This window comes from Aquila chrysaetos, chromosome 22, assembly GCF_900496995.4.
Source record: "Aquila chrysaetos chrysaetos chromosome 22, bAquChr1.4, whole genome shotgun sequence".
In the NCBI taxonomy this organism is placed as follows: Eukaryota; Metazoa; Chordata; class Aves; order Accipitriformes; family Accipitridae; genus Aquila; species Aquila chrysaetos.
Window position 1 is genome coordinate 7,752,234 of NC_044025.1, and position 20,704 is coordinate 7,772,937.

The window sequence follows — 20,704 nt, forward strand, 5'->3', positions numbered from 1 at the left end:
CTAGACAAAATGGCCAGGAATTATTGCCAGTTCAAGGGACTCAGTTGGCAGTTCAGTTTGTTTCCTTGGAGCTAAACCTTCTTAGCTCATACAGAAGGCTATCTGCCTACAGATGTGTCATGAAACCATCTTTCTTCTGTGTGTGAGCATTGTCTGTGAAACTCCTAGCTATGCTTGGGCAAAACTGTGTCTGTCACAGGCTGCACTAATGATTTACTGGTGTGGGCAGTGCTTAGGGCTGTCCTGTGCCCCTGGCTGGTTTATTGACTTACTATAAAGACATGCAGCAAGAGTTTATGAAGATTTCGAAAATGTTTTTGAAAGGGTCCTTTGCAGAAGGCTGGCAAAGAACTAAGCTGTCAAGCAAGAGAGGAAGTTGTTGTAGATTATTAACTGATTACATATTGGGGAGAATGTGCCAGACAAGGCAAGTGGGGTTTGCACTAACAGAAAGAATGGACAGTGTATATTGATTTTATTTTTTTTTCCTGAAATATTTTAGACATCAATTTAGCTGTTGTGATAGACATGGAGTTGTAAACACTGTGGTGAAATAGTACAAAGATGACAAACTTCAGATTGGGGGGAGATTATCTTTTACTGCAGATTTGAACTATAGATAAGTTTCCATCCACAAGCATATCTTCAGGCCTGAACCTAAAATATGTTGATCAACTCTCCACCATCAGTTTGGAAATCTGAACTCTAGTCTGGATTTTCTCTACAAATTTAATAGCTACCTCTCCAGCTAAGCATGGCTGGAGTAACCCTATACAGATTTTATTTCCTAGATGCAGGCTGTAATATACAGCTAGGCTCTCAGGTGCCACTACCTTTGTTCAGGAGAGGCAATACCATTTCAAAAATCTAGAATACCTGTAGGCAATAAGGATACCCTCTACGGTTATAACAATATTTTTGAATGAACAATTTGGATGAGAGCCTCAATGTAATAACAAAATTGACCCAGCTGCTACACCACTTTCTTTTCCTTAGAGATTCCAGGTTAAGATAGGATGTGAAAACATTACAATTTGTACTTAAGAATGAATGAACTTGATGGGTTTGTATTCTCAGAAGCATGAATATTTTTTAATTGCATCAACTGATTTAATAGAAATTACAATGTTTCCTTAGAAACCTCACCTTGTTTGACATAAACAATTAATCAGCAGAGAGCTCTGGGATGAAATGCAGCAGCTTAATGAGGCCAAATCCTGGTTGTTCTGATTAGTAACTGGAATTGGTCAAAAACTAGGATATCTTATCAGTGGGGTTGAATCAGAGTGTCTGTTTGCATGCACAAGAGCATGTGTACACTTGTAGAGAGAGTCGGGGAAAGAAAACCCAACTTTTTTCAAATGCTTTGTTGACTAGGAAGTGTAGAAGATTACTATCCTGCCAGCCCTGCAAGCCCCAAGCATGTGAATGTTTCCTAAACTTTCAAGCTGGTTAGCGAAGGAGACAATCTTGTGCATACAATGACATTTCAGCTTTACTGAAGATGTTTCTTAGATCTTAAGTCCTCCAATTGTTGCAAATAATGGAGATCTCCCCACTTCAGACTCCTTTCTCCAAAGCAGACTGCTGGACTCCATCACATCTGATGGCCTTGGAGGCCTGAGATTGATGATTTCGTACCTGTAAGGCAATCTGGCTGACAGATCTGATATGAAGTCCTTTTCCATTGTCTTTGCTGTCAAGGTAACAGGCAGAGATTTTAAGGAAGCCTGTGGAACCTGAGGAAAAAATGTAGATGGCTGCTTTGAGATCAGCAAAACACCTATATATATATATATATATATATATATATGTGTATATATATATATATATATAAATTTTTTTAAATTTCTTTTCTTCCCATGAAACTTGGCCAAAGCAGAAAACCTTGCATCAGCTGTCTAGGATCAGGTTCAGAATTTATTTACCCATTCACACAGTGTTTTACGACAGGAGGTGAAAACGAATAACTGTAAGGGAAATTCAGGTAAGAGAACATAATTACCCAAACTGGATTTTGGCCAGGACATTAGAGCTAACGGTTCCAATTCTGTGGAAAATGCTGTAGGATTTTTAAAGGCAATTTGGTTTTATCTCTTATTACAAATATTGCCTGTTTTTATGGCTGTATGATTTGAAGCTTGTATTTGATCCTAAGGAATATTTTTCAGTGGTTTCCAGACTGGGGAATAGCATATAAAACCCATGGTATTTGTGTAATCAAATTTGTAAATAAAACTTAAATTTTGTTTTAGCCTCAACTGCTGTACAGTAATTTAAAATTCTTAGGAAGTGTGCTTTGTGGCTTGTTCACTGTAGATCTAACCCTTTTGTGCTGACAATTATCTTTTTGTTCTTGTAGCAAGGTGTGTGACTAATGACTAATACATAAGCATATTAAAGAATCTTGACATGGGTGTGGCTGTCAAGTAACAGTGTGTGTAGAAGAAAATCAATTCTCTGCTTAGAATAAAGGGAACCAGGCTATCTAAATACTGGTCTATACTACACAATGAAGTGCAGTGGGGCTTCCTTCCAGGCACTTCTTACCAGCAGGAGGAAATGGAAGACAAAGAATAAGAATGATATCTAGTTGGTGGGCAAGAGCTGTATTACAATAAAGACTGTCTTCTCTGTAGTCTGATCCTAGTCTGTGTTCTGTTTGTCTTAGCTTAAATAAGTAGCAATATTGCAGTCAGTAGCTCCTCTTTTTTAAGAGCTGAATTAAGCCTTTTGTTGGTTTCAGGATTAATTAAATGAAACAGAGGCACTAAGGTTTCAAAATTGAGAACCTACATAAGGAAGGCTGCAATGAGTGATTATGCTGTATGCAGGGAGTTCCTAAAGCTCTTTCCATGTTTCTGGCAGCTTTCTCTGGAATCTTAACTGTCACATCAAATATGGTGACAGCCTAAAAAAGTGTGAGAACACACAACAGCATCAGAATGGTGTCGAATGGAAACATAAAAGCAAATACTGTGGCATTAAGGCACAGAATTTTTGAGAATTTGAGAATATAGTAATTTCTTTAAACAAGTTTGCTAAACTACTCATGCATCCAACAACTTTTCCCCAAACCTGATTTTTTTAGCACTTTTTATTGTTATAAACCACTCTCCAAATAAAGCCATTTGGTTTTGTCAGTTCCCTAACAGTGGAATGTTTAATAATACATTTAATGTTTTAAAATATTTTGGAGCAGTTGGTATTTGCTTAGTCTTAGTTTGGAGCATAGCATGTTAATGAACAAGTGATGCTTGAAAGGTCACAAATAAAACAAATAATTCAAGCTTTTGTGATTTATTCTCCTTATTAAACATTTTGTTGAACACTTTTTCTGAATTCAATGTTTGCTGTGTGGTGTGACGGATTTTTTGTGTTCTTCCACTTAATGATATGAAAATACTCTAGTCATTTCTGAATGCTGACAGTATTTTACCTCTTATAATAATCCTATCAGCAAACATTTCAGTGAGCATTTTATAATTGTTAGTTAACTAAGCTTCTGAGTTCTTCTGTTTTGTGAAAGTATTATTTAAACTGGCTCTTACACCTAGGTACAATGCCATACAGATCAGTCTGTTTCATCTCTCAAAACAAAGCCCTGAATCTTTTATGCAGAGTCGTGCCAGGCATATTCTCAGCCTATAAAGCAGCAGAACATCCAATTGCATTTATTCTCTGAAGATGATTGTGGCAGATCTAAGGTCAAGGAGAGTCCATAGGGAAGAGTGGTAATCTGCATGCAAATTTTTTTTTCAAATCAGGATAATTTCTTTTTCTTGTTAAAAATTAGAAGGTTTATATTTTGGGGAGGAAGCAAGATTTCATGGTCTTCTCCTTCAGAAATTCTGAATTTATTCATGGCTAAAATATGTTCCATATACCAACTGAAATGCTAACTTGAAATCAAATTTGGCAACTTTGAAATATTAATTTTTGACATTTTGGGAAAGAAGCTTCTCATTAAGCTGTATGCTTTACCACTGTGAGCAACATATATATGCACCTTGGAGGTGGAACGCATAAAAGCAGTCTGCTGATCACTGAATTTTACAGCAGAGTTGCTGAAAACTCTACTGATTAAAAATTGCAGCACAGAGTGCTCAACCCTTCTACACTTTATTTATAAACATTTTTTTCTGCTGTTGATTTTGGGTGACATTGAAAGAGCTACCATCAGATTGTATAATGGTCTTGGAAAGTATTTTTAGATGTAAAACAAGCTTAAAAATACTTGATGTTTGACATAACTCTGCAAAGGTAGATGATAAACTTATGTTGGTTATAAAATTGTAGTAGGGGGTTTTGGAAAAGCCAGCCTTGATATAGTTTAGTCCTTGGGCCTTTAGAATCTTCATAAATTCCAGATATTATGAGAAGAACTAAGAATGGCCTGAGGGGATAGAGAAAAAAGAGGGAGCTTTTAGTTTCGAAGAGGTGAATCCATTGAAAAGCTGATTTGCATTACAACTTGTCTGGTGGTGAGACTGAGTTGAGAGATTCCTGTTGTTGCCCAGAGTGCTGACCCCATCGCTGCTGCACTTTACATCCTCTCGGTAGTAAGGAACTGTATGTTTATTTGACTCTGCTCCGAGTGAAATCAGTGTAATGGTCTCCCCACCCCCGCAGCTGCGACGTTCAAACCTGCCATAAAACTGTAGCTATATTCATATCATCATTCATTAAAAAGTAATTTATAAGTAGATATACAAGCTGCAGATGCTTCTGTAGGTGTGCAATAGATACTCAAGGACAGTGACAGTTTTAAAAACTTACTGTGTTTTGGGCATGGGTATGCATGGAACCACACCTGGTTTTAATTGAACAGCTGCACTGTCAGACTGCAAAATATTGTGACTACTTGAACCTGGACATCCATAAAAATAAAAATAAAAAAAGGTTTCTCAGTTCATACTTTAGTTTTAAGGGTATGGTCAAGGTAGATTGAACTAGACATATAATGTGCATCTAATTGCAAACGCTGTGGCAAAGTATCCACATGGGCACAAAAATGACAAAACACATTGGTAAGGGTCTAAGTGAGAAGATTTGGCTGAAGTGAAGAGGGGCAGAGAACTTCCTTTCTGCTCAGGCTTGTGCTTGAAAGAGAAGAACGGCAGCTAATGCTTTAAATTTTTCTTAACAAAAAGAATGACAAAATGTATACTAAGGTTATGGGCTACAATTTAACAAAAAGACATTAGATCCTAGCATTCACTTTCATCTTGCAATTCTTCACTCTTAACTCTAATGACATTGCATACATAAATCGCCATATAGTTGTTAAAAAATATGTTGGTTGATTTCTATTATAATTAATAATTATTATCAATAAGTATTAGTTCCCATAATTTTGTGTTATAGTCTCTTGAAACTTCAGTTCTGTAATTAAAATGACTTTTCTATTAAATGCTCATTGAAAGTTTTAATTGAAAAAGCACAGTTTCATTATACAGAATTACCATTTGTTGAAAGGATGGAATGTCAAAGATGAAGGCTGTTATGGAAAACTACAAAGCACTCTAAAGTTTCCATGAGTATAGGTACTTTAAAGACAAATCAAGTTCAAACAAACCCCAACCAAGCAAGCACATCCCCCCTTCCCCCCAACATCGACTATCTGTCAATGATTGAAAAGGAGTGGAGAAACACTCCTAATCAACATTCCCAATCAAACCTTGAGAATAATCATTAACAAAAGCCTTAATATCTGAAATTTTAATATGAACAATGGATCTTTAACCACTTTAAGAAATATTTAATTTCCTTTCTATGGACCAAATAACAGCTGATGAACTAACAGTATTCTGGATCACTTTCTGTTCTACCTTGATACACTGCTAAGCAGGTCCTGGTAATTTCCTGCAATTTAGCAGTGATAAAGGGAGACTGTGATTAAGTTTTAGTTGCTTGTATAGTAAGGTACAATTGACCTTGAACCACTTAAAACAAAAGGGAAATATTGTACTTGACGCACTTAATATTAAGAATGATATAATATGCTGTAGCATAGAGGAATCTGGATGTAACATTTTGTAGATTTTTCATTTTCTCAAATCTAATACACTATTTACTATGCTTTGACTGTAGTGCTTCAGTGGGGCTGTGCAGCAAGACCTGGTAACTGGTCTTTCGAGATTAGTCAAGCTTTGTGCAAGATAAATGAAAATGCTGTAAATTCATTTTTATTACCATCAAATCCTTCTTTCTGCTCCACTTCTGTGGCAGGGAAGCCTCAGTATTTTCCTGTTTTTAAGATGGCTTCTTTTAAATGCTGATATTGTAATCAGTGGCTTGTTTTCTTCTAGTTTTGCAAATATTTTTCTTTTTTTTTCTCCTTTTCAAAAATTATACATGAAATTAAATAACTTACTCCATTATTGTATAGCAACTTTTAAAATGAGTGCTTTAATGGTTTCTGATTTGAGGTTTTTTCTTGGCCATTTCTTATGGCAATTCTTGCATGAAGACACAACTATTTTCATGCTAAGCAAGGACTGGAAGGAAAATGGGCACTGTTTACCTAGTTTCATAGCTTCAGTTGGATGATTCTTTTTTTTTTTAAATACCTTTTTTCCCTCCTGCTCTTTTGGTAAAGCTAAGCTAATTTGTGAAAATATTACTTAAAAACTTTCTCCTAAGGTATCTCAAGTCCAGGGTGACTTTATTTTTTTTCAAAATGGAGAGAAAATAAGTGAACATTCTCATAGTGAATGTATTTGGGTTGTGGAAAAGGGTTTCACCTGGGATTAGTAGAGATTTAAATGCTTTTCTGGATTAGTAGTTGCTAATCTATGCTTGGGGTGGGGCTTTCAGTCCCACAGTTTTCCTCCTGAAAATGTTGAAAGATCTCGTTTGCAGGCAGATGTGGAGCAAGGCCATTGTTGAACTCTTTGTTCTCATGCAAAGAAAAGTTGTCTCTTGTCAGTGTTTTACAATTAAGTGTGATCATTATCCTTCAGACTATAGCTCAGTTGCTTTGACTGCACTGGTTTGTTTTCTGGGATTTTTTTGGTAGTTTTTTTTTTTTTTTTTGGTAGTCTTTTTTTTTTTTTTTTTTCTGTTAAATTGCTACTGTAAAAGCTACACAAGTTATAGTTATTTAGGAAGTGCACATCTATAGGGTACTTGATGTAGCCACAGGATGCTGTCTTTGATCCAATTTACTGATAGTATCTGTACATAGGTCAGTGATATATTCAGATGGTTACTGTTCAATTATATTAGGGTCTTAGATTAAAATTAGTCACATCGTGTACATTTCTCTGTGATACCGATATAAATTCTTATTACGAATTTCTTATTTGGAGTGCGAGTTGGTATTTTCAGTCTGAACTACAGAAAATAAATGAAACCAAGTAAGATAATTTTTTTGTATGAAGCAGACTTGCCTGGCTTTGTGGCCAGAGAAATCTGACCTTTCTGCATCTCTAATGACTGATTTCCTACTCCCTCAAACTGTCAGGAAGAAACTAAGAAAATGTGTCTTTGCTAATATTTGTCTTGTATTTAGATCTAATTTGCATTCTGGAATTAATAGGAGATGTCTCTAGATACCTACTTTCTTGAATATTCAGAACCCTTTCTTCCAAATGCAAATCACTTATAATTGACCTTCAAATAAGATGTATAGAAGGCACCATTTAAAAGTGAAGTCAGAAGTAGAAAACCATTGGTTTATGGCTTGTGGAGTGTCAGGTTTGGATCCTGGTTGCAAGCTTGCTTTTGACAGGCTTTCTGCTTTCAATAATTTGCAGTAGTGGAAAACCCTTTGCCATTCTGCATACAATATTTTGCCTTCTGTTAAATGAGTTCGATGTCCAGGACTGTGCAGAAGAGAATTAGCTCTGAAACCCCACTACCAAGCTTCTTTCTTGTTGCTGTTTCTTCTTGTGGAAGACACACTGTTCTGCTGCTCAAGGCTGTAGCCCCAGTGCTGCCTGGGGGAGACTCAGTCACTGCTGACACTCTGCCTCTTGGATCCAGCTCTAGCCTAGATCACTGTATTCCTCAGTTTGTTCATCATGTGATTTATGCTCTTTAGAGAGAAACAGTATATATTCTTAGGACTAGCTAGCAACTGGTATGGCCCAGTGACAAGGCCTAGCATGGCTTGATGGCAGAGGCCATTCTATGCAAGAGGGATACCAGGGTGACTTTCATGCAATGCCAAGGCATCACAAAAGTTGCCCTTTGTGCCCTTTGTTACTAAACATTGGGTGTTTTACGGTGAGGATGTATGGTAGCTGTTACACCATGTATCCAGGGGTAAACACTACATTTCCAATTGAGGGTAAAATACTTGGTGGGGGGTTGGGGGGAGGAAGAAAAGGATACAAGCCTATGGCTCTTGCCTGCATATGTAACAGATATTTGTACTGCTGTACTTGCATAGATCGCTGAAATTGCAATTATGCACAATCTCATTCAGAAGAGTTGCTGGCCATTTACATCAGCTTTGAAGAGAACTGCTTTTAACAAATACTGCATGTCAATAGCATTCATCTTTTACTTCAAGGTATCTCATAGCAGTGTGGACAAAATAATCAAATGACTAAAGTTTGAGTAATATTTCAATGACTAAAGCAACCAAGTATTTTTTTCTGAAGTCTTTTATTCCCTAAGCTGTGCATGCCAAATTTTGCTGCAGGCTGCTGTGAGCTTTTCCTGTCACTTTTTCAGAGCTCCCCGAAGGATGCCACAGTTGAATCAAACCTGGAAGCCCAAAAGGTGCTGTTAGCTTCTCTTTCTTATTTTGCTTTCCAAATGTTTGAATGGAAATTACAGCACAGTAATGCATCAAGCAAACATGTTCTTCTGGGACGTAGTTTATGCATAAATACTGAAAGGTTCTGCGAGAAGCCTATGATCTAAGTGCTTTAGAGAAGCATCCAGAAATGTAGGTTTTGAATGTTGCTTTGCAAAAGAATCCAAAAATTTGATCTTTGTTATAATATGGAACGGACTTACAAAATGGAATTTCTTTATGGATAGATAATTCATGCTATGGACTGCTTAAATTTCTTTATACTGGCTTATTGGACAAAATAGCAGAGAAAGAATATTTCTTCAAGAACTTGAGGAATGTAGAATTTTCAACAAAATGTCTGGCAGTTTTTCATTTAATCAAACAAAATTTGGAAGTAGCTGTGAAATAGATATTAAGGGTTACGTGGTTTATACCAAGGATACCCTCTATGAATGATGGCAGTGGCAAACCATTCAACTAACATATTTCTCTGTAACCCCTGTAAAGTCTGGAAACAGCTACTGCAGATTACTTTTGCAATTTATGAAGATTCAAGCAGACCTCAAAATAGGGATTCTTCTGTTGCATTTCTTTCAGCCTTTAATTACCTGATCTAGTTTGCATGTATTTCATGATAAATGCATGTCTTTTTCATGTGAGTTTGTGAAAATGTGAATGTGAATCTTCTTCCTTGGTTGGCTTGAAAAATTGCATATAATGATAATTTACACCCTGGAAGATCAATTTAATAGTTAGCATAGTTTTTAATATCAATATTATCACTGAAATAAATCTGATTAGCATTTGAGGTGACTGCCTCTAAAATAACATTAAATGTTGCCAGTACTGAAAATGAATGTGGGAACACCCTAAAGGGGAAATCTAACAAGCAGTAGATATAATCTTCAGATATTTTTCTAGTTCAAACTGATTTATAGCTTTTTTGATCAAGAACATAAAATTGTCAAGGCCTATAGAAAAAAGTCTTATTTTTCATGAAGAAAACCAGAGAAGCTTTCAGATGCACAGCTCTTCTCTTTATAACAGAATCCACAAATGAGTTTGAGAACAATTGCTTTGGATTTGTTTTAGTTATGTAGGTGATATGAGTGAAAAAAGGGTCATTCATACAGATTAAGAGGGGGATGCTAGTAGAAGAAGATGTAATAGATAGGCCCTTTGTATGGACTTAAACGACTGAGACTGATAACCTCTCATTGCTCTGTAGGTGATAATTTTCTGCACATCATTTTTGGGAAAAATTGTAATATGCCATAAACACAGTATATCTGTTATGGCCATGATTTTAATATGTAGTAGAGCTACACAATTTATTTCTCAGGCTTATCTTTTAAAGTAGACTTACAGATCATCCTTAAGGATTTGAAGAAAAGGTCAGAGTTGCTGTTGTGGGTTTTTTTTGATGGGGGGGCAGTATTTTGTGTTTGATTTTTGTGAGTTTGTGTGTGTTCTCTCAAGGTTGTCTTGAAGTTTACTGTTTTTATTGAATATTTCTGAGTTCATTCTGGTGTTTGTTTCTTGTTCACAAAATATTGATGTGACTAGTAGGTACTCTGAGTGAACTTTGTCATGTTCTGGGAGGCTGGGAAGGGTATTTGCTATTATGGCTTGAAGAATCATTAGTAAGTTTTGAATGTATTGCTATGAAATGGCATGGTGGCATTTGAATGCGTATTGGTCTGTGAGAAGCTTGACTCCTGTGATGTGTTTGGAAAAGTTTTTTGAAATCTCAGAAGCTAATCTAATAACTTGTTGAGCCAGAAATAAATAAATTATAATAAGAATAATCTGTCTTTAGAAAAATTATTTACAGGATATTTTCTGACTTAGAAAACACATCAACATGTTTCATTTTAAATTATTTTTTAATTAGTTATTGGGAGACATGATATGTTTTTCAGATTTAGGATGACTATCATACTGTTAGATAGGTAACACCTCACTGAAGCCAGGTAGACTGTATGTCAAGGTAACATAGTGAAATGTTTTGGATTCTTGGAACCTAGTTTTGCAAACCAGATTAAAACATGAGTAATAGTTTTATGGTCTTCAGTATATAAAATGTAAAGCACATCTTGTTTGTAAGGAAAAATAAAAAGAGGTACTCTCTGTGTCAGCAGGTAAATTACTGTCATGGTGAAGCCATAAGATCAACATTTCCAAGTAAATATGGAAATATCATGTATTATTATAACACCTTTTTTTGGGTTTCCCAGCCATTATCCACCAGGCAGACTTACATGAGGTTTTCTTCTCTGCCAGAAAAGATGAGCACTGGCTGACTGCCTTATTTTTCTTGGATGCATTACTAAGGTGCTGTGCCTCTCAGGCTAACTAGTTGATGCTAGGGGTGAGAAGTGTTTCAGATTACCAGTAATTCAAATTGTCATTTTGTAATGCTGTGCCTCTATATCTACATTCATTTTGTATCGTGGCTTTAAATCACATTTGGGAGATAAAAGTGCTGGGGTGTATTATGGGAAATATTAATCCTAATAGAAGTCCCCTATTAAGAAGTGCTGTGAAAATGAAATCCACATTGAAGAAAAGCAATGCAAATGGGGGTGGGGGTAAATGGGTTAAAAATTAAATTATTTCTTATTTCTGATACACATTTTTAAAATGTTCAAGTACTTAGAAGCTTTTTACTGAAAAATAAGCAACATTCTGAAAGGTAGTATTTCAGTCTGTTGAGGTTACACGCAGCAGTAAACAAAATTGAAAATATTTTAAAATTTTAAAATTTCATATTTACATTTTAAAGTCTTTACTGAACAGACAGAAGAATACAGTCTGGATTGCCTCTTTCAAACTCTCTTCTGATATAGTTGGGTTATGTTGTTCAGAGGATTGCTAGTATTTAAATTCTTGTTGGTCTTAAGGTCTGCTTTCTCTGAAGTCTCAAGCAGTTAATTTGGGTGCCTGCTCACTGGATGTTGCAACTTAATTTGACCTCCTATGTTGAAGGAACCTTGTCTTTAAAAAGAATTAGTATAATTTACACTCCTCTAAGGAGTGTGGTGTGATAACTAACTAATGGAATTGTGCCATTGATTTCAGGAGATACAAGTTTGTGCTGTAAATTAAAAATTAGCTGTATGTTAAGAAAAGTACAACAGTATGAAGCAAGTGTGATACAAGAGGATCATTGGCCCTACAAGTCTAACTAAGAATTAATGGTAACGAATTCAATTAAAATCACCATAGATGAGATATGTATCATACCCACAATCTCTAAGACAGCATTGTAAGGAAATGCGCTGGGCCATTATTGGCATAGTCTCTTCTGGGATGAATAATCTTTGCTTACAGGACTTGTCCTATCGACTCTCAGGCTGCAGCTTTAGTAAAATGTAATACTGACATGGGCTAGAAAGCATCATGTTTTCATGAGCCTGACCTCAAACTCTCAAGAGCTAGGGTGGATGGTGTGCCACGATCCTGTGTACAAGGTGAGCTATCACAAGGTGAAATGGTGTTGAAGATGTTAACCCCCTTTGTCATGGCTGGTCACTTTTTTTTGACTCTGCAACAGCATCTGCCTTGTGGTAGCCCTGGCACTTGTGTGGCTGCAAACTGACCTAAAGGAAAAAAGATTTATTGCATATATCAGTTCATGGTTTGCATGCTCATAAAAAAACATGTGCCGGTGAGAGCTGGGGTGGGAGTGAATGGGACTGTTTCTCTCAGGGAAAAAAAAAAAAAGGATGAAAGAGTAACTCCAGTTACACAAACATCTGTTTTCTTTCTTGTGGACCAGGGAATGGTAGGTGCCAGCTGGATAGCACCTTGTCCAGTATCTGATACTACTAATGAATACTTTTGTCTTACTATTTTCCTTTGTGCCAATAGCTTCAATGACTTCTTTTTCCACGCTAAGCCCCCAAACCCTTTTTCTAATCACTGTGCTGAATAATTGTCCCATTTAGTACACTTTCCTTGGCTTGCTTGCTTGCTTCCAGGCAAATTATTTTGCAATTGTGTGCGCTGAAGTGCTTTTGCCATCTGTTGGAGCAATTGCTTAAATGATTGAAGTTCTTTTAAAGCTGCTTATGTTGTCATTCATTATTTTATCTTTCTTAAATTTTGGTATCATCTACAGACCTTGGAAAGTTGTTCTTAATACTGTTGCTACATATAATCTGTTGGGAGAGCATCCCTAAAAAATGAATGAAAAATTTAAATGATTAATTTTTGAGGGGTTTCAACATGTTATAAAAACTTAAATCACAACATTTCAGCTAGAAAAAAAAATATAAGTTTGTTTGAATTGTGATTATGATTACGATGGAAATTATAAAAGTAGTCTACAGTGGTAAATGTCTACTGAGGAGTTTTCAGTCTGAGACAGAGGTGCATGAAAGTAAATAGTCTTTGTCCTGTTTTCCAAATTATTTTTCTATTTTTCCAGCTACTTTTCTTTGTATTTACATTCATAAGTCTTATAGTTAAGCAAAATGATAATAAAGGTAAGTGGTAATAGAATTTGTAACTATGATGGCACAGGATTTATGAACACTTTTCAAGGGAAGAAAGAGAGCTCCAAATGCTGTGGATTTACTTCTACAATGTTTTATTTTATTAATGGCTGCTGAAGTCACGTTAGTTAACAAGACAGAGGGCATGATTAGTGTCTATCTGAGGCTGTATTCAACAGTGTAATAGCTGGCCCGATGCTTTACACATGTTCTAAGAGGTAAAGCTGAAGGCAAGTTCCTTATTTAGCATAGTGGAGGCATAGTTATCTGATGAATCTTCCATGCAGTAAAGTTCAGTGTGGATTTACAGTATAATACATTATTCTGAAGCAACAACTGATTACTTACAGCTAATTGCAAACGCTAAGTAATACGAAGCTGTTAACTCACAATAAATGTGAGGTAGATTACCACACTTTGACTGGAAAGTAAAGAACACTGTGTAAACTGAGACCAAAAAAATAATCTGGTAATTTGCAGTCATGGCCTAAGAGTCTGAATTGTCCATCCAGAAGAATACAGGATGTGTCTATAGAATGATTTACAATTATTTACTGGCCTGAGAGAAGCTTTGTGGTACATTTAACTCGCCTTTAAACATGGTGTGGTTGGTTTGTTTGTTTTTCTTGCTGAGAAGAAAAAAGTGTTTACACTTTAATATGTCCTGTGAAGTATTTTGGAGGAAGAGATACATCTGCTCAGTGTTCTGATCATTAGGAAAGTTTCCCCAATCTTGGCTCAAGCATGATCAATGAAACCTCAATTTGAGGCTTCATTAAATACAATGTCTGTTCACTTTGTAAAGAGTAAACTACTTCTTATAAACTTGAAATTCATCAAAAATGAGAATTCTTGACAGTATGTCTAAGATTAATTAGCAAGATAAAGATTTAAAAAAAAACAACTGAAGAAGGACACAGCTTTTTGTTATTTAAACCACTTATGAATATTAAGGAATGGCCCTATTGCTAATGAGTGACTTCCATGTTTACAGAGTACTGCTATGTATACTGGTAAGAGTGTTTAAATTAGTGTACCAATTGCAGTTTTGTTCAAATGTAAATTTGGCAATTATCAGTTGACTAAGACTCAGGACTGGAATGATATCCAGTGCTATTTTATGTAGCTGGTAATGGAACCCTGTTTGGTGAGTTTGTTCTCAAATGAACTTATTCAAAAGAGTTTTTAGAAGTCATAGATTTCTCCTGGTACTTAATAGCCAGTTTATCACATAGAATGGTGAAAGTTAATGTTGAAATTTCCTTCTTACCTAATTTGTGAAGAGGGATTGAAGCCAGGTTTCCTAAGGAAGTTCTCTAGCTATTTTGTTGCAGGTAGTCTGTAGTAAAGGTTTCAGCCTGCCCAGAGGGTCAGGACAGTTTGCTCAAGGCTTTTGTTCTCGTTTCTTTCTGCCTAAGTCCTGAGAGTAGTGAGAAATTAACTGAGCGGTGTGTTGGTTAGGACATAGTCTACTATATGCACACCTAACAGTTCTGTTAATCAAAAACATAATAGAAATATGTGCTTCTAAATAGATGAAATCTTAATAGATGTGCACAAACAATGTAAAATGAAGGAATTGAACTATTTGCTGTCTATAATATCCCATGGCCGTGCCTACCATGGTGATAGAACATTTGAGTTTGCCTGAAGCAGCAGACCTCACTTTGAAGGACCTAGTTTTATCTTGTTCTTGAACTTTTGTGCAGAGTAACCGTTATAACGTTTCAAGTTATAACATCTCCTCAAGATATGAAACCCAAAGAATACATTACCGAAAAACATAATTAATATTAGTCAGACTTTCTTATTGCTTTTGCAGAAGCTAAACTAGATTTGTAGAAGCAGATCTTTTAATCTTTGCTGTAGGATTCAACCCTTTAAAGGTCTGTGGAACATAATGACCCTAGAGTGGTCTAGAAGAGACTGTGACTTGTCTGTGGTTACATCTGTGTCTCAGAGGCACCCCAGAGAGTGACCCCTAATTGCTGTGCAAAGTAATAGTAGACAAGCTTTATTCATATTAATATAGGATATTAATATAGAGGCAAGGATTATATTTCTGTTTCTCTCCAGTCTGTGCTAAGGTCTTCCTGTGAAGAAGCTTCTTAATTTCCTAAATAACAGAACCCAGTAAAACCTGTGTGAAGTGCAGAGGCTCAGACATGTAACCTGCCCAGATGTAACCATGGACACTCCAGCATGTCTATAGAGATCTGTGCTAGCTCATGAGCAGCCTGAAAAATACTTGGAGTGTGCCCCTGCTCTCAGAGCCTACTCCTGTCTCCCTCTGGCATTGCAATTTCTGCTCTGTTAAGGATTCATTAATATTATGAGTTCCTGACTGGGAGTCAGGAACTCCTTAGCCACTGCTAAGATCACTCTGGTCTGAAGCCCTGAAGCTGGAGGAATCACTAACACAGATTACACAATAAGAGATGGAGTTAAAAAATTATCTGACTAAAGAAGTCCTTGTCTTCCCAATTAAACCCTGTAGTTACTTTATGCATAAAGTAGCTTTTGTTATTTGAAGTACTCTTCTATATGCATATTTTGTATTTCTGATCTAGATAACAGTTCTTAAGAAGAGGAGCAAGGTCATCTTAATTTGGTATTGGAGCAATGCAAGGAATTGTGATGGGATGCATATTCAAATAAGCTCAACAAAGCTTACTTGCTCCTTTGATAAAATTATTGTTTGAGAACAGCCTTCCCATATGGCTACGTTTGATAAAGATCATGAGTGTTCTTTTTATTAAACATACAAGCCTCTGAAGCCGCAGGAAAACCTGCGGTAATTAAATAGATGACCAAACCTTTTTGTATCTTTCTTCCAGTCGTCCTCACCTGAACTTTATGAATAGTCATGCATACATGTGCATGTGTGTCTCATGTAAGTATAGGACATAGTTCTTTGGAAAAACATGATTTTTCTAGTTTGTCATCTTTAAAAACAAGAAGAAAATTCAAACTAATTACAAATCCATTTATTTTTCTACAGTGCAAAGAAAAAGAACAGCTTGTTTCAAGACAAGAGATGTTGTAAAACGTTTAAGTTTATAATAAAAGAAGAATATTTTTCCATTCCTTGTTTTTTCACAATAAAAACATCTGATGCCCGCTGTGTGCCTGCACTTGGTGTGATAGTACAGTAAGATATTTTAAGATACTGCAGGATTAAGGGATTACATAATAGCCTGTTTCAGTAGACCTAAATTCCTGTAACTAACATTTATAAGGGAAGAAAAGAGTTTCCAAGGTTTAACTTTGTTCAGCTTGCTCTAGGAAACTTTCTTTGGTTGGAGGTCAGCCACAGCAGTGTGTATTTTTACATATGTAAGCCTCTTTTTTTAAGTACTGATCAAGCATGTGCTTATCATGAAGTGTATAAATAATTCTGAAGAGGTCAGTTGTGACAGTATGTGAATACAAGAAAAATCTCAAATAATATCACCTGCTGATGATAGCTGGATAGTGTCCTGGGGGGGGAATGGCTGTTGTCAGGGTACTTGCAGGCTTCACTCCAAGTGTGAGTGGGAGGGAGACCTGGGGCATGGGAGAATTGGGCTAAACTGAAAATCATCCATTTTATCACCAGAACATTTTATCACCAGCAATTTGCAGATAGTCATCAAGGAGGAAGTCATGTTATGAGACAGTGTTTCTAATAGCAAAAAGGTTTGGTGGTTGTTTTTTTTTTGTTGTTGTTGTTAGGAGTGTAACAGCTGAATTATGGGAAAATATAAAATATTGGTGGGGTCTATGACAATGAGATGGCTATGGCTCAGCTATCGAGGATTAAAGTCATGGAAACAGACTGGGGAAGTCTGAGCTGTGGTTAAGGGCCAGTTCAAAGACAGAACAATTTGCAGAAGAATTAGGATGACCATGAACCTTAAAAGAGCTAAGTCACCTCTGAAATCAGTATTTAAAGATGGCCACCGCATGAATGCAATTCTATAGTCATGCGGCTGACAATGAGTATACCTTACTTGGGAATTGTGGTCTGTATAAATAAACTTGAAGCCTTTCCTTTTAACTATATGACAGAGAAATGGATGTAAGTTTAGGCCTATGCTTAAGTGCCCAGATAAATTGATGCCCTATTTTTTTTAGCTGTTAGTGGTTCAGTTATGTGAGTACACTGTGGACAAAGCTGGGCAGGGATACCTATTGAATGGAGTTGTGAGAAAATGCCATCTGAATGAGCTGATGTTTTGTGTTGAATATTCAAAGTTTAAAGGGGAAGGATTGTCTCACCAGCTATTCTGTTATGGAGGGGAGCAAAAAGGTGCACATTTCCCTCTCACCTACACCTATGGTGAAAGCATGACAATGAATGCAGACTGTGAGGATGGAGGCAGTGCTGATAAGTCTGTAGATTGTTGAAGAAGGTAGCTCTACCACATGTAGCCTTGGATATTTGTTCCTATCCCTCCTATTGTGTTGAAACAAGAGCTCGTGGGACATTGAATGAAATTTTGAAACTGAGTAAGTTTTTTCTTCTGTATTTTGGCTTGGCTTAGTTTGGCCGCTTAAGCTCCCTGACCTCATGAATGTGAGGGCTGGCACAAGACAGGGGAGACAGACTGGCAGAGGACTGGGAGATGACAGGACTGTCCCTTTCAATTCAGCACAGACCTTAAACTGACAATATTATTGCAGCATGTGGGTGCCATTTGAGGAAATTTAGCTTGGGTGTGATGCTCACTGAAGAAATTGTTTCCTTGTCTAGACCACTTGTCCTCATTCGCATGCTGCAGTCTGCTGACTGTTAGTTGTGCCAGTACAACTATCCTGGGGCTGTGCTGTAAAAATAACTCCTCTGCACAGTCACTCTTGCTGGCTCCCTCAGCAGGAGTGTCTGCTGGGTCATGCCAGAGCAGGCGAAAGCCTTCTGCTGGAGTTGGCTGCTTCGGCAGCCTTTCCTCGTCTTTTGTCAGGGGGAAACGGAAGGACACATAGAAGCATTTTGTAGGACAAATCCAGCCCGTGTGCTTCCAGGTCTGACCTCACTGGTCTGGTCACAAGAAGACCACTGTGTTTGTCACTGCTGTGTGCTTGTACATAACACGCAAACGTGCTGCTGACTGGTGAGGTGTCAATTAAATGCAGAAGCGTGAGCCAGGCTGCAGGACTTCAGTTTGGGAAGGGGAAAATCCACAGTTAAGGTATGAAGATAATGCAGGTTTCTCTGACTGCTCAATCACCTTGTCCATTCATAGTAGCTAAATGTAAACACTGGGAAGCCAAGAACAAATTAAATACCGCTTCAAATTTTTTTTAAACTTAAATTTATTTAAATTTAAATACTGGAAATACCTTATAAGGAGTACTAGTGTAATCATTTAACAAATAATCCAGAAAGCAAGATTTTCCAATTATTGACAACATATTTATAAAATGTTATCAGTGTTAGGTAGGATTTAGATTATCTTTTTTTTGTGTGTGGACACAAGACATAAATATTATTCCAGAAAGCCTTGTAGGACTGTGTTTAAAAAACCAAAACACCCCCACACACACAAAACAAACAACAAAATAAAACAAAAAAAACCCAAACCACCAAAACCCCAAAACTAAAACCCCCTCAAAACCTTTTTTTCTTTCTGCAAGTAACTTGTATCCAAAACAGCTGGATTGTTATTTTTGAAAATTTGCTCTGGTTTTGATGGTCCATCCACATAATTGTCTTCCCTCACCCAAATGTAAGCTTCCAGAACTGCCGTAGAAGTTTAGCAGCTGGGAAATGTTTTATTCTGACATGACTTCAAGCAGCTGCAGAGTCTGACGTCTCTTTTCTTACTGTGTTAAAGGGGCCCCTACCAGTTGGGCCAGGAGTACTTGTGGTGTAAAATACTTGTCTGTAGAGTCTTAATGCTCAAAGCATGTAGAAAAAACAAAGCTATAGACTGTCCTGTCATGCAGAATTTTGGTCACCTAAACCAGAAGCACGTAGTATATAGGCCTGCCTGGGAATCTCTGCCACCAGTCTGGCTTGCTTGCTTTTCCATCTTAAATGTTTCTCCCCACCCCAAGAATGGTACTTCACTCCTGGGTTCCCCTTAAGGCAAGCCAAACACAGCTGACGAGACAGTCTGCTGCAGTCAGGTAGCAAAAACATTGACTTACAAAGTTTGGCTTCCTCTGCATAGAATAGTATTTTATTCCAGCTGATGTCTTTATACTCCTAATACCTTATGCTGTGCTATGCCAGGCACACAACACACCCTTTGGTGTCACACCACGAACACACCTTTCTGCAAGCTTGACCAAACAGGCATTTCATTATCTTAGATCTGTTGACCTGAAAAAAATACACAGGGAAATGTCCCTGGGCTACAGGTCTCATATAAAGCCTGGATGAAATCAGGAAGAAGTGCTGTGCATAACACACATGGCCATGGTGCTCATGGGGAAGATGCCAACCCAGGGCAATGCCACCATTGCCGGCAGGCCAGGGGTCTTCCTTTGCTGCAGCCCACAGACAGACCACAATGGAGGTTAGGATCAGCTGTCATGCAAGACTTCTGCTAGAAAAGTTTTTGTATGATCCTAGGAAAACCTCTAGTCTCTCTTGCTTTCTAAAAGGTGGGAAACTTAACTCACAAAAGTGTATGCTGAGGCTAGCGATCATAAGGACTACGAGAGACCGAAATGCATAAATGGTGAGAAAGAACTGTGCACTTACCTAAGTACCATTTAAAATTAAAATTACAGATTGGCTTAAGCAGACTGTAGCTACTAACAGCAGAGAACTACTAAGTGAATTTTAGTACCTGCTAGCATTGTCATATGGAGTTAATGGGGATTTTGTTGTTACTGAGATCCCTCGGAGAGTAGCAGATAGGCTTTGCATTGCATGTGAAATGAGCAGAACAGCGTGAATTTCCTCAAGTAGATCTTGACTGAAAACGTCCCTAGGCAGGAACCTGAAGGTTTGTCCCTTGTTTCAGCAGTTTTGAACAAGACAATGAGTTATTTAGAGTAAAGTAAGAAGTGCAGGTCTCTGAAAAGCACTCAGCTAATGCTACTAGTCTGAGATCCAGATGGGTTGTTTGAGAAGAGGCGATACCAAAGTATCTTGCTTGATCTGTTCTTGATTAATGTTTAATTTTGGATTTAGAATAATTTTGTAAAAAAAAAATAATATTTAGTCTTCATGGATCTTTGGTTTTGTATAGTGACTTTGCCTGAAGTAGGTAACACTGAACAATTTTGTATATTATTTACCACTTAATTACAGGGGAGGAAATAAGGATGAGGTATAAACTTCACTGTATGCGCATAACTGTTTCAAAAGCTGCAACTTCAGAAGTGCATCTATTTGCATTAAGGTGTATATTTTGTATGAAATCTCCCATGTACCACACATTTTCAAGCTGTTTAAATGCTGTCTTATGCCCAATCAATGTGGTTGGATAGGGACACTGGAGGGCACATTTTTCGCTTT